General features: G+C 41.2%; 1 long non-coding RNA gene across 1 annotated transcript; it reads right to left on the bottom strand.

The window, feature by feature from the left end:
• Positions 1–322: 322 nt before the first annotated feature.
• Positions 323–7,738, bottom strand: LOC136709068 (uncharacterized). Its single transcript, XR_010804432.1, has 5 exons — positions 7,611–7,738; positions 6,552–6,769; positions 2,664–2,765; positions 709–781; positions 323–547 (listed from the first exon to the last, which is right to left on the bottom strand). It is a non-coding gene; the product is annotated as an uncharacterized lncRNA (long non-coding RNA).
• Between the last annotated feature and the right edge of the window lie 1,425 nt (positions 7,739–9,163).

Below are 9,163 nucleotides of genomic sequence, written 5' to 3'. Positions count from 1 at the left end.
ATTTTCTACTGCGAGAACAATTCTTTCTGAAATTTTATATTTTTAACCAGATTTTAACCATTACTCACATGACACTTAACACTATAATAAAACTACTACTAACTAATTTAACTTCAGCACATTAAACTCACGTTTAAATAGCAGAATTCACCTTTTAATTTTCAAATTTTCAATTCAAATTTGGAAGCAACAATTAAACTCTGTGCCTGGCAAAAATGGAAATGAAGAACTACATTCAGTAGACTTTTCAGCCATGTGCAGTGTGCGTTCCTGCGACGTGTATGTAAACAAATAAATGCCATACCAGATACTTCGTGATCTTCACACTATTTATTCTGAAATTTCCTTTTGTAGGCTGTAATTGAATTATGAAGATAGAATTTCCGGTTCTGCCAGCCTCGGTTTTAAAGAGCGTCACGTTCAGCCCATAAACACTTCTCACAGTTTGATGGTACAATACAAGATGAGATGAACAGATTGTCCTTTCTGCTATCTGTACATCTGTCGGTTGCCAAAGTGTTTTCTTCTTCCAAGAGGCTTTCAGTACCTGAAAGAGGTCAAATCAGAATTGTAATTGCAAGTAGTTGTAGACATATGACTAGATAGAGCTGTAGACTGGTGGCTGGATATAATGGTTGAATAAGAGATGGCAAAAAATATGGAGTATCAATGTTGATCAAATGCAAATAGAAATATGGATCAGTATACCTGTGAATTAACACATGGAAGACTGCAGGTGAGCACAGCTGACATTTAGGCACAGGAGTGCATGTCTGTATACCTGTGAATTAGAAACAGAGAAATATGGGTCAGTATGGCTGTTGATTAGACACTGATCAGAGAGAATCTGTACTGTTTTGAATTAAGCACACAGAAGAGTGCAGGTCAGTATGGCTGTGGATTAGACACAGAGGAATGAGGGCCAGTGTGGCTATGGGCTGGACAGGAAGGACTGCAGGTCAGTCTGGCTGTGGATTAGACACAGAGGACTACAGGTCAGTATGACTGTGGGCCAATATGGCTGTGGACTAGACACACAGAAGAGTGCAAGTCAGTCTGGCTGTGGATTAGACACAGAGGACTACAGGTCAGTATGACTGTGGGCCAATATGGCTGTGGACTAGACACACAGAAGAGTGCAAGTCAGTCTGGCTGTTAGACACAGAGGACTACAGGTCAGTGTGGCTTTGGATTAGACACAAAGGACTGAGTGTCAGGCCTACAGTACCGAAGAGACCAGCAAAGAGTTTAGGTAGATGATATAGTGCAGCGCTAAACGATACAGGACAAGTTGTGGGACTAAAAGCTGAACTGCTGAAGGCTGTGTTTGACAGGAAAGCTGAAATTGTGGTGTCTGCAGTTTGGCTTACTGCTTCGTATTAGGTGGCCAAGTGGCTAGGGATGCCGCAGTGTTTAAGTAGCGTGGCATAGTATGGGAGAGGGGTACTGGAGCTACCACTCAAGTTTAGTTGAAGAATTTAAATGTGCTAAGGTGAGTCGTGAGATGATTTTGTCAGGATTGAAAGATGCAGTGGTAAAAGCAGCAGCACAAATCATAAAAGCAGGAAGGAAGTGGAATCCAAAAGTGGCCGTCCAGGTAGCCAGGAGCTCATTAGATCTAAAGGATGTGATTGGCCAAGTACAATGCGGAAGACCAGGCCTTGGGTCAGGTGATTCACGGAAAGCTTTTAGTAAGGCCACATAACCAGAGAGAAGGCAAAGGATGACTAGTTTTATTTGTGAGCAGGAGGCGGCGGGGTGTGCAACAGTAGCGTCACTGCCTGCATTCACACTTCGAGAACAAAACAGGCCTTGTGGGGACCTTCATCACACAACAATACGGTTCCTTATGGGGACCTGTCTCACACATCAATACGATACCTTAAGGGGACCGATTCTGTGTTATAGCTCTCACAGATTCTACTCACACACTGATTGAAGGAAAGCGTGTTGTGGGGACGACATAAGTGTCCAGAATAGAGTGACAATTTACCAAGAAAATGGCCTCAGTGGAGGATAAAATCTGCCCTCCTCATTCCTCTACCTTTACCCTTCCAGGTGCAATACCAAAAGCTCAATACTGCATAACATGCAAATAAACTGACTACTTGGTCATGTAACATATCTAAGATGAGTTGCCTGGCAACCTAGATCAGACATCAGAGACAAAAATTAAAATAATCATTAAAATACATTGTCCTGTCAAGCCAAGTTCTGTCTGCATTCACACTTCGAGAACAAAACAGGCTTTGTGGGGACCTTCATCACACAACCATACGGTTCCTTATGGGGACCGATTCTGTGTTATAGCTCGCATAGATTCTACTCACACACTAATTGAAGGAAAGTGTGTTGTGGGGACGACGTAAGTGTCCAGAATAGAGTGACAATTTACCAAGAAAATAACCTCAGTGGAGGATAAAATCTGCCATCCTCATTCCTCTACCTTTACCCTTCCAGGTGCAATACCGTAAACTGACTAGTGTAATAATTCACACTAAAAATCATCACAAAAACATGGTCAGTTCAAGCTCAATACTGCATAACATGCAAATAAACTTACCACTTGGTCACGTAACATATCTAAGATCAATTTTCAAATGAATTTAGATTTGAGTACAACTTTTACTGATTACGAATAGCTCCTGGTTGGACACTGGTACCTGCTGGTTAGTTTTCATGTTGTGCTCATCAGTCCAAGCCTTTAAATGTACAGGCTGGTTGGAGCTCTTAACATCTCCAGTGGCAGTTGTTTCTTCAGTTACCTGTGAACACATTGTTCATAAATAATTTGCCTTCTGATTTTATAGGGATTGTATTTACTTAATTCTATGCAATATGATGCAGTATTTATTGTGTAATTTAGTCTGTAAACACTCTAAGACTTTTCCACCATAATTTGTAACATGTAAATTTGTTATAAAGATATTAAATAAATAAGTCATTATTACTGCTGTGTTCTTTAACGTGTAACCAAACCTTCAGTAGCTTCTCAAAACATATGTGACTTTGATTTCCTGTTTAATAATAATAATACATTTTATTTCATAGGTGCCTTTCTGTCACACAAGGACACCTTACTAAGAGTACAAAGTAAACAATAAACATAAATAATACCGAAAAACACAAAAGTATATAGTATTGGGAAAAAATAAACAATGCAACTGAGTCATTTTAAAGAAAATGCAATCTTAAAACAGGTGGGTTTTGAGTGAAGACTTGAATTGTGGGAGTGAGTTTATGTTCCGTATGTTGGGGGGTAAATTATTCCAAAGCTGGAGAGCAGAGCGGCTGAAACCTCTAATTCCCATGGAAGTGAGACGGGCAGGGGGAACAGTCAAGTGAATGGAGGAGGATCTGAGGGTGCGAGAGGGAGTTACAACATGGAGGAGATTGGAAAGATACGGTGGAGACAGATTGTGGATGGCCTTGAATGTTAACAGAAGGATCTTGTAATCAATGCGTAACTTGACCAGAAGCCAGTGGAGCTGTTGCAGAACAGGAGTGATGTGGTGGATGGAGGGGGTTCTAGTGATGATACGGGCAACTGAGTTCTGGACCAGTTGAAGCTTATGAAGAGATTTGTGGGTAATACCCAAAAGGAGGGAGTTGCAGTAATCAAGGCGGGAAGTGACAAGACTGTGGACAAGGATGGGAGTGGTATGGGGAGTAAGGGAGGGGTGGAGATGGTTGATGTTACGGAGATGAAAATAGGCAGACTGGGTAATGTTATTGATATGAGATTGAAAAGAAAGAGTACTGTCGAGGATGACACCCAGACTCTCTACTTGTGGGGAGGGGAGAAAAGAACAATTGTCAATGTTAAGAGAAAAGCTGTCAGTTTTGGATAATATTGATTTAGTACCAATGAGAAGAACCTCAGTTTTATCGCTGTTGAGTTTAAGTAAATTTGGGGAAAGCCAAGATTTTATTTCCATTAAGCAGTCAGTAAGGGAGGGGGGAGGGAGGTTGGAAGTAGGGCTTACAGGCAAGGTAGAGCTGGGTGTCATCCGCGTAACAGTGGAAATTGATGTTGGCCATATTGATATTGAAATATGACCAAGCGGAAGAATATAAATGAAGAGCACACCTGAAGTGACAGGAGAAGGGTGGGACATGGAAGTTTTAAGCTGGATGTACTGAGTGCGGCTGGAGAGGTATGATTTGAACCAGTTTAGAGGGATCTGAGTGATACCAATGGAGGATAGTCTATTGAGGAGTGTGGGGCGACAGATAGTTTCAAATGCTGCACTCAGGTCCAGGAGGATGAGGATGGAGAGTAAACCAGAATCAGTTGCCATTAGGAGGTCATTGGTGATTTTTATCAGAGCAGTTTCAGTGCTATGGAGAGGGCGGAAGCCAGATTGGAACTGTTCATACAGTTTGTTTTGAGATAGAAGAATATATAGTTGAGACCCTACTATTTTCTCAAGACTTTTGGAAATGAAGGGTAAATTTGAGATTGAAATTGGTAAGATCAGCACCAGGTTTTTTATAGAATTGGAATAATTACAGCAGTTTTAAAGGATGGAGGAACAGTTCCAGTGGAAAGAGAGGAGTGGATGATGGCAGAGATGAGAGAGACTAGAGAAGGAAGACAAGCTTTAACCAAAACTGTGGGGAGAGGGTCCAGCTGACATGTGGATGGCTTTGACTTACGGATGATATTTGAGATTTCTGAAGTGGAAGGAAGCTGAAAGAAGGAGAAAGAATGAGCGAGAGGAGGAAGTTCAGAGTTGATACAGGAGATGGGTAGTAAACTGAGATGCTGGTGAATCCTCAGGATCTTATCAACAAAGAATGTCATGAGTGAATTACAGAAAGCAGTAGAACACAGATGAGATGGTAGAGAGTCCGGAGCTTGGGTGATATTCTTATACAGAGAAAAGAGTGATTTGGTGTTTCCTTCCTTAGCTGAGATAACACCAGTGTAATATGCGGATTTGGTTTGAGTAATACAGTCCTTGTAGCGTAACATATGATTATTGTAGATGTCTTTGTGAACAGTTAGAGCAGTTTTCCGGTGGAGATGCTCGAGTTGCCGACCTTTGGCTTTCATGAGCCGAAGTTCCGGCGTAAACCAGGGGGCAGAACGAGAGAATGTAACAGACCGGGTTTTCAGCGGAGCAAGGGAGTTGAGTAAAGAATTAAGTCTGGTGTTGTAGTGTGAAACCAGCTCATCAGGGGTGGTTAAGTTATGAGTGTCCATGAGGGAGTAGGTGCTGGAGGAGAGGGAATCCAAATCAATATCCTTAATATTGAGGAAAGAAATGAGGCGGTGGTGATGATGGTGGGAGTGGATCCAGACAGTTGACACACAGTCGATACAAAAGAGGAGAAGGCAGGAACAGGCACCTGAGAGACTTTCCATTTAATTCACCGATAATTCACCGACATCGCGATAATTCACCGCGAGACCTCCTCCCCGACCGGTGCTACGGGGTTGGCAAATGTAAACAAACCCCGTAGCAGGAATGGATTGATTAAGTTGGGAGAAGTCACTGGGTTGCTGCCAAGTTTCAGTTAAGCAAAGGAAATCCATTTTTCGGACAATGAGGAGATCCTGAATGAGATGTCCCTTGCTCATGAGTGACCGGATGTTGAGCAGACCGAAGTTGACGGTGGAGTTATCACATTTGGCCGGAGTGTTAGCCGACCGGGCTAGGTGGGCTAGCACACTATGGTCAGCGACCCGGCAAGTGTGACGTGAGGGTCGACGAGAAGTGGACCAGATGGATGTTATTGTTTTCGTTGTGTCTTGGTGATAAGTTCGGTGAGATCTGCGGTGGACATATCTCCGACGTGGCAGGCAAGTTATGTCCGGATGGAGCAGTAATGAAGCCGGCAGAAGTGCAGACAGGTGGTGAAAACGCAGCCGGAGAAGCTCAATAACAGAGTAGTGCAGCAGACCCACCAAGGGTTGATGAGTCAATGCCAAAAGAGCCCAGAGAAGCACCGACCAGATATGAATCTTGCCGATTAACATTGTCGGGCAGCTTGGACAGGTGAGCAGAGGCAGGAGGGTCTTGATGGCCCGAGCAGAACAGGTAAGAAATAGTCCGTATACTCCAGTCAATGGTGTTGGGTAAATCGTTGATCTTGTTAAAAGACGATGGTTGACACTGTCAGATAAGAACAATCGCAAAGTCCTTTAGTCTGCTAAGCTAGATAACTACAAGTTTTAAAATTACCGGCGAGCAGTGGCAGCAAACCGCACCAGCGTTCACTCTGTCCAGTTGCCAGATGTTCCCAGATCTAATCCCTGTTTGTGTTGCGTTTCCTGTGTTAGGTGATTGTTGTTTAACTCTGTGTCACTTAAAGTTGCAATCTGTGATCAGCTCCTAAGACAATCTTATACCACCTCATTGAAATTCTTTCTTTAAGTGTCTTAATTTTTATTCTTATTGTGCATTTAATTGAAAGTGTAAGATTAATTAAACTATATATTTGTAATAGTTTCAAATTTGAATCCATTGAACTACAATGTCTCATACATTCAATACATAGTGCAACACTGAGACATATGGTACACTGTGTACTATGCAACATACTTTTTCGTTTTCGCAACATACGTTTTCGCCATGGGCAGTCTTCACCTCCATAGTCACGTCATCTCCTCCTTTAATGTCTTTCCCGGCAAAAAAAAAAAAAAAAAAAAAAAAAGGTGTGCATTCCCATCTGGTCAATTTTCTTCATCCTGCAGTTTGGACGTCCATGGCCATTATTAACTAGTCGTCCAAATGATCCATCTCCTCTACAGGCATCATTACTTATAAAGATAGAAACATAAAACAACTGTAACCCCTTTAAATAACAGATGAGAATCAAATGTAAAACAAAATCATCAAAGTTCTATGATATTGTGTTATTAAAAACCCATGGGGCTGTCTACCTTGCAGCATGGAAATCATACCCTGAGGGTCTGACACCTCTGTTTCCTGCACTCTGTCCTTTAATGGCTGTATAGTCTAGCTCCTGACTTAAACACTTCAGGGTCACTATCTATTCAGCATATAGCTGTGAAATAAACTATGGAAGTTTCTGTTCTTGCTCTTAAAAGCGTAGTGAAATAAATGACACTGAAACTGAATTACATAATCAACATTGTCTACTCAGAAAACAGAAACTAAACTGTTAAATATCTTGTGCAATGCTAGCTAACGTTAGCTTTAAAGGTAGCACAGTTTCATCGCCCATAGCTGCTTGAAGCGAACTTATATCAGCTTTTCTTTATAAAACCACGAGGCTGAAATGGCGTCCTATCAACCCGTTTGGTTCGAATTCTTCCGTTCCACCTTAAACTGGCACAGCTTACCTTAAATGTCTATGCTTGATATGCTCTATGTTTAATTTCTTTGAATGTAAGCGTGGAAAGGTTTGTAGTTTTATGTGTTAACTATTCAAACGGCGCGACATAACTGCACCTTAATTTGTATTAAACAGAAAAAAATCGAACAAAAAGCGAGTTAACAGGGCGCCATTTTCAGCCTCGAGCTCGGAGCAGGACTGGCCTTTAAATCCATGAGGCGTCATGAATACCGCTCTAAACAGCGCCTAAATACTCCACTGTTCTTTATTTAGTGTATTTAACAGAGGCAGTGGACACTTACTGGACACCTTTCAGCACCTCACCGCCCCGCTGTGCTCTGACGGAGGTTTAGAACTCTAACTCGCTCCCTGGTTAATTGTGAAGGTACAGTCGTCGTCCGGCGCTGATTCAAATTAAAAGCCTCCAACACAATCCGCAGTCACGCAGAAAAATAGTATTTCATATTTTAGTGTTAGTTTAAATGTAAACATTTGCAATTTAAACACATTTACAGACTTTTGATTTAAGTATTTAACAAGAAAAAATATATATATATATTTTATATAAAATATAACAAAAATATAAAATATATATATTATATATTTTTTTCTTGTTAAATACTTAAAAGTCTGTAAATGTGTTTAAATTGCAAATGTTTACATTTAAACTAACACTAAAATATGAAACACTATTTTTTAAATTAAATTTATGATGTTTGTTTTTGTTTATTTAATCCCAGTCCACTCCCTCCCTCCTCACTTTCTTCTTCTTTTTTCACTCCCTTCGTCTTCACTCCCTCACTTAAACCATATACCAAGGGCAATGTTGTAGGGTAAATATATTGCAATGGCTCTTTAATTTACATAAACCCATTCACATTGATTTGTGTGCTACTATATAGTATTAGTCATAATATTACTAAAGCTAGCTAGTTGGAAAATGTCGTAAAAATAGCTAACTATTCATTCATTAATTATCTGTAACCGCTTATCCAGTTCAGGGTCACGGTGGGTCCAGAGCCTACCTGATCTTGAAAATTAATTAGAGCTAACTAACCAAATCTGAGTTCTGAAAACTGGTTATAATGGTTATATGCTTACCTTGTGCTTTACTTTCGCTCCTCTGCACTTGCTCTTAGCTCCTTAGATGGCATCCCCTGCAAATAATCTTCTTTCTTGTCCATCAAATTAATTGCCATGTTTTACACTGAAAATGTATTCTGTCCCGATGAAATCATTCCTAATGGGGACCCGGAAGTGGGCGGTACCCAACCATATATGTAAGAAGTGTGTTTTCAGAGCATAGAGTGCAATAACAATGGGGACCTATAAGGGGGCGCCACCACACACTCACACTGACGGATAAACATGTGTTACGGGCCAACTCTAAAAACCACACAGGGCCACTATGGGCAGCTCCTTCATTCGTTTAAAAGGGTTTTCCTTATGGGGACCTGATTTTTGGTCCCCATACCGCAAGAGGTCCCCATGACATGACTGAGTAAACAGTTGTTTGTCCCCATACAGTGGGGTTTACCAGAACACACACACACACACACACACACACACACACACACACACACACACACACACACACAAAGAACAGCTGTATTCAGGCACTATTACATTGGTTTTGACAATGTCTTGAAATGTTAAATTGATAGTTTATCCTTAAGCTGGCTCCTAGTCTCTGTTTCTGTATGCAGTGTGTGTTTTGTTGTTTCTAGGAAAGCGCGTTCGGAACTGAGACTTTGAACAGGAGATGTATTGTATATTGATGCTCTATGTGAGTGTGTAGGGAATCTCTGGGTGGGTTCTGCCGGGTGTCTTGAGTCATGTGCTGGCTGACTTTGAT

The sequence above is a fragment of the Hoplias malabaricus genome, chromosome 10 (genome assembly GCF_029633855.1).
Source record: "Hoplias malabaricus isolate fHopMal1 chromosome 10, fHopMal1.hap1, whole genome shotgun sequence".
Taxonomy (NCBI): domain Eukaryota; kingdom Metazoa; phylum Chordata; class Actinopteri; order Characiformes; family Erythrinidae; genus Hoplias; species Hoplias malabaricus.
The sequence above is the reverse complement of the archived record's forward strand: the minus strand, read 5'-3'. Positions and strand labels throughout refer to the sequence as shown.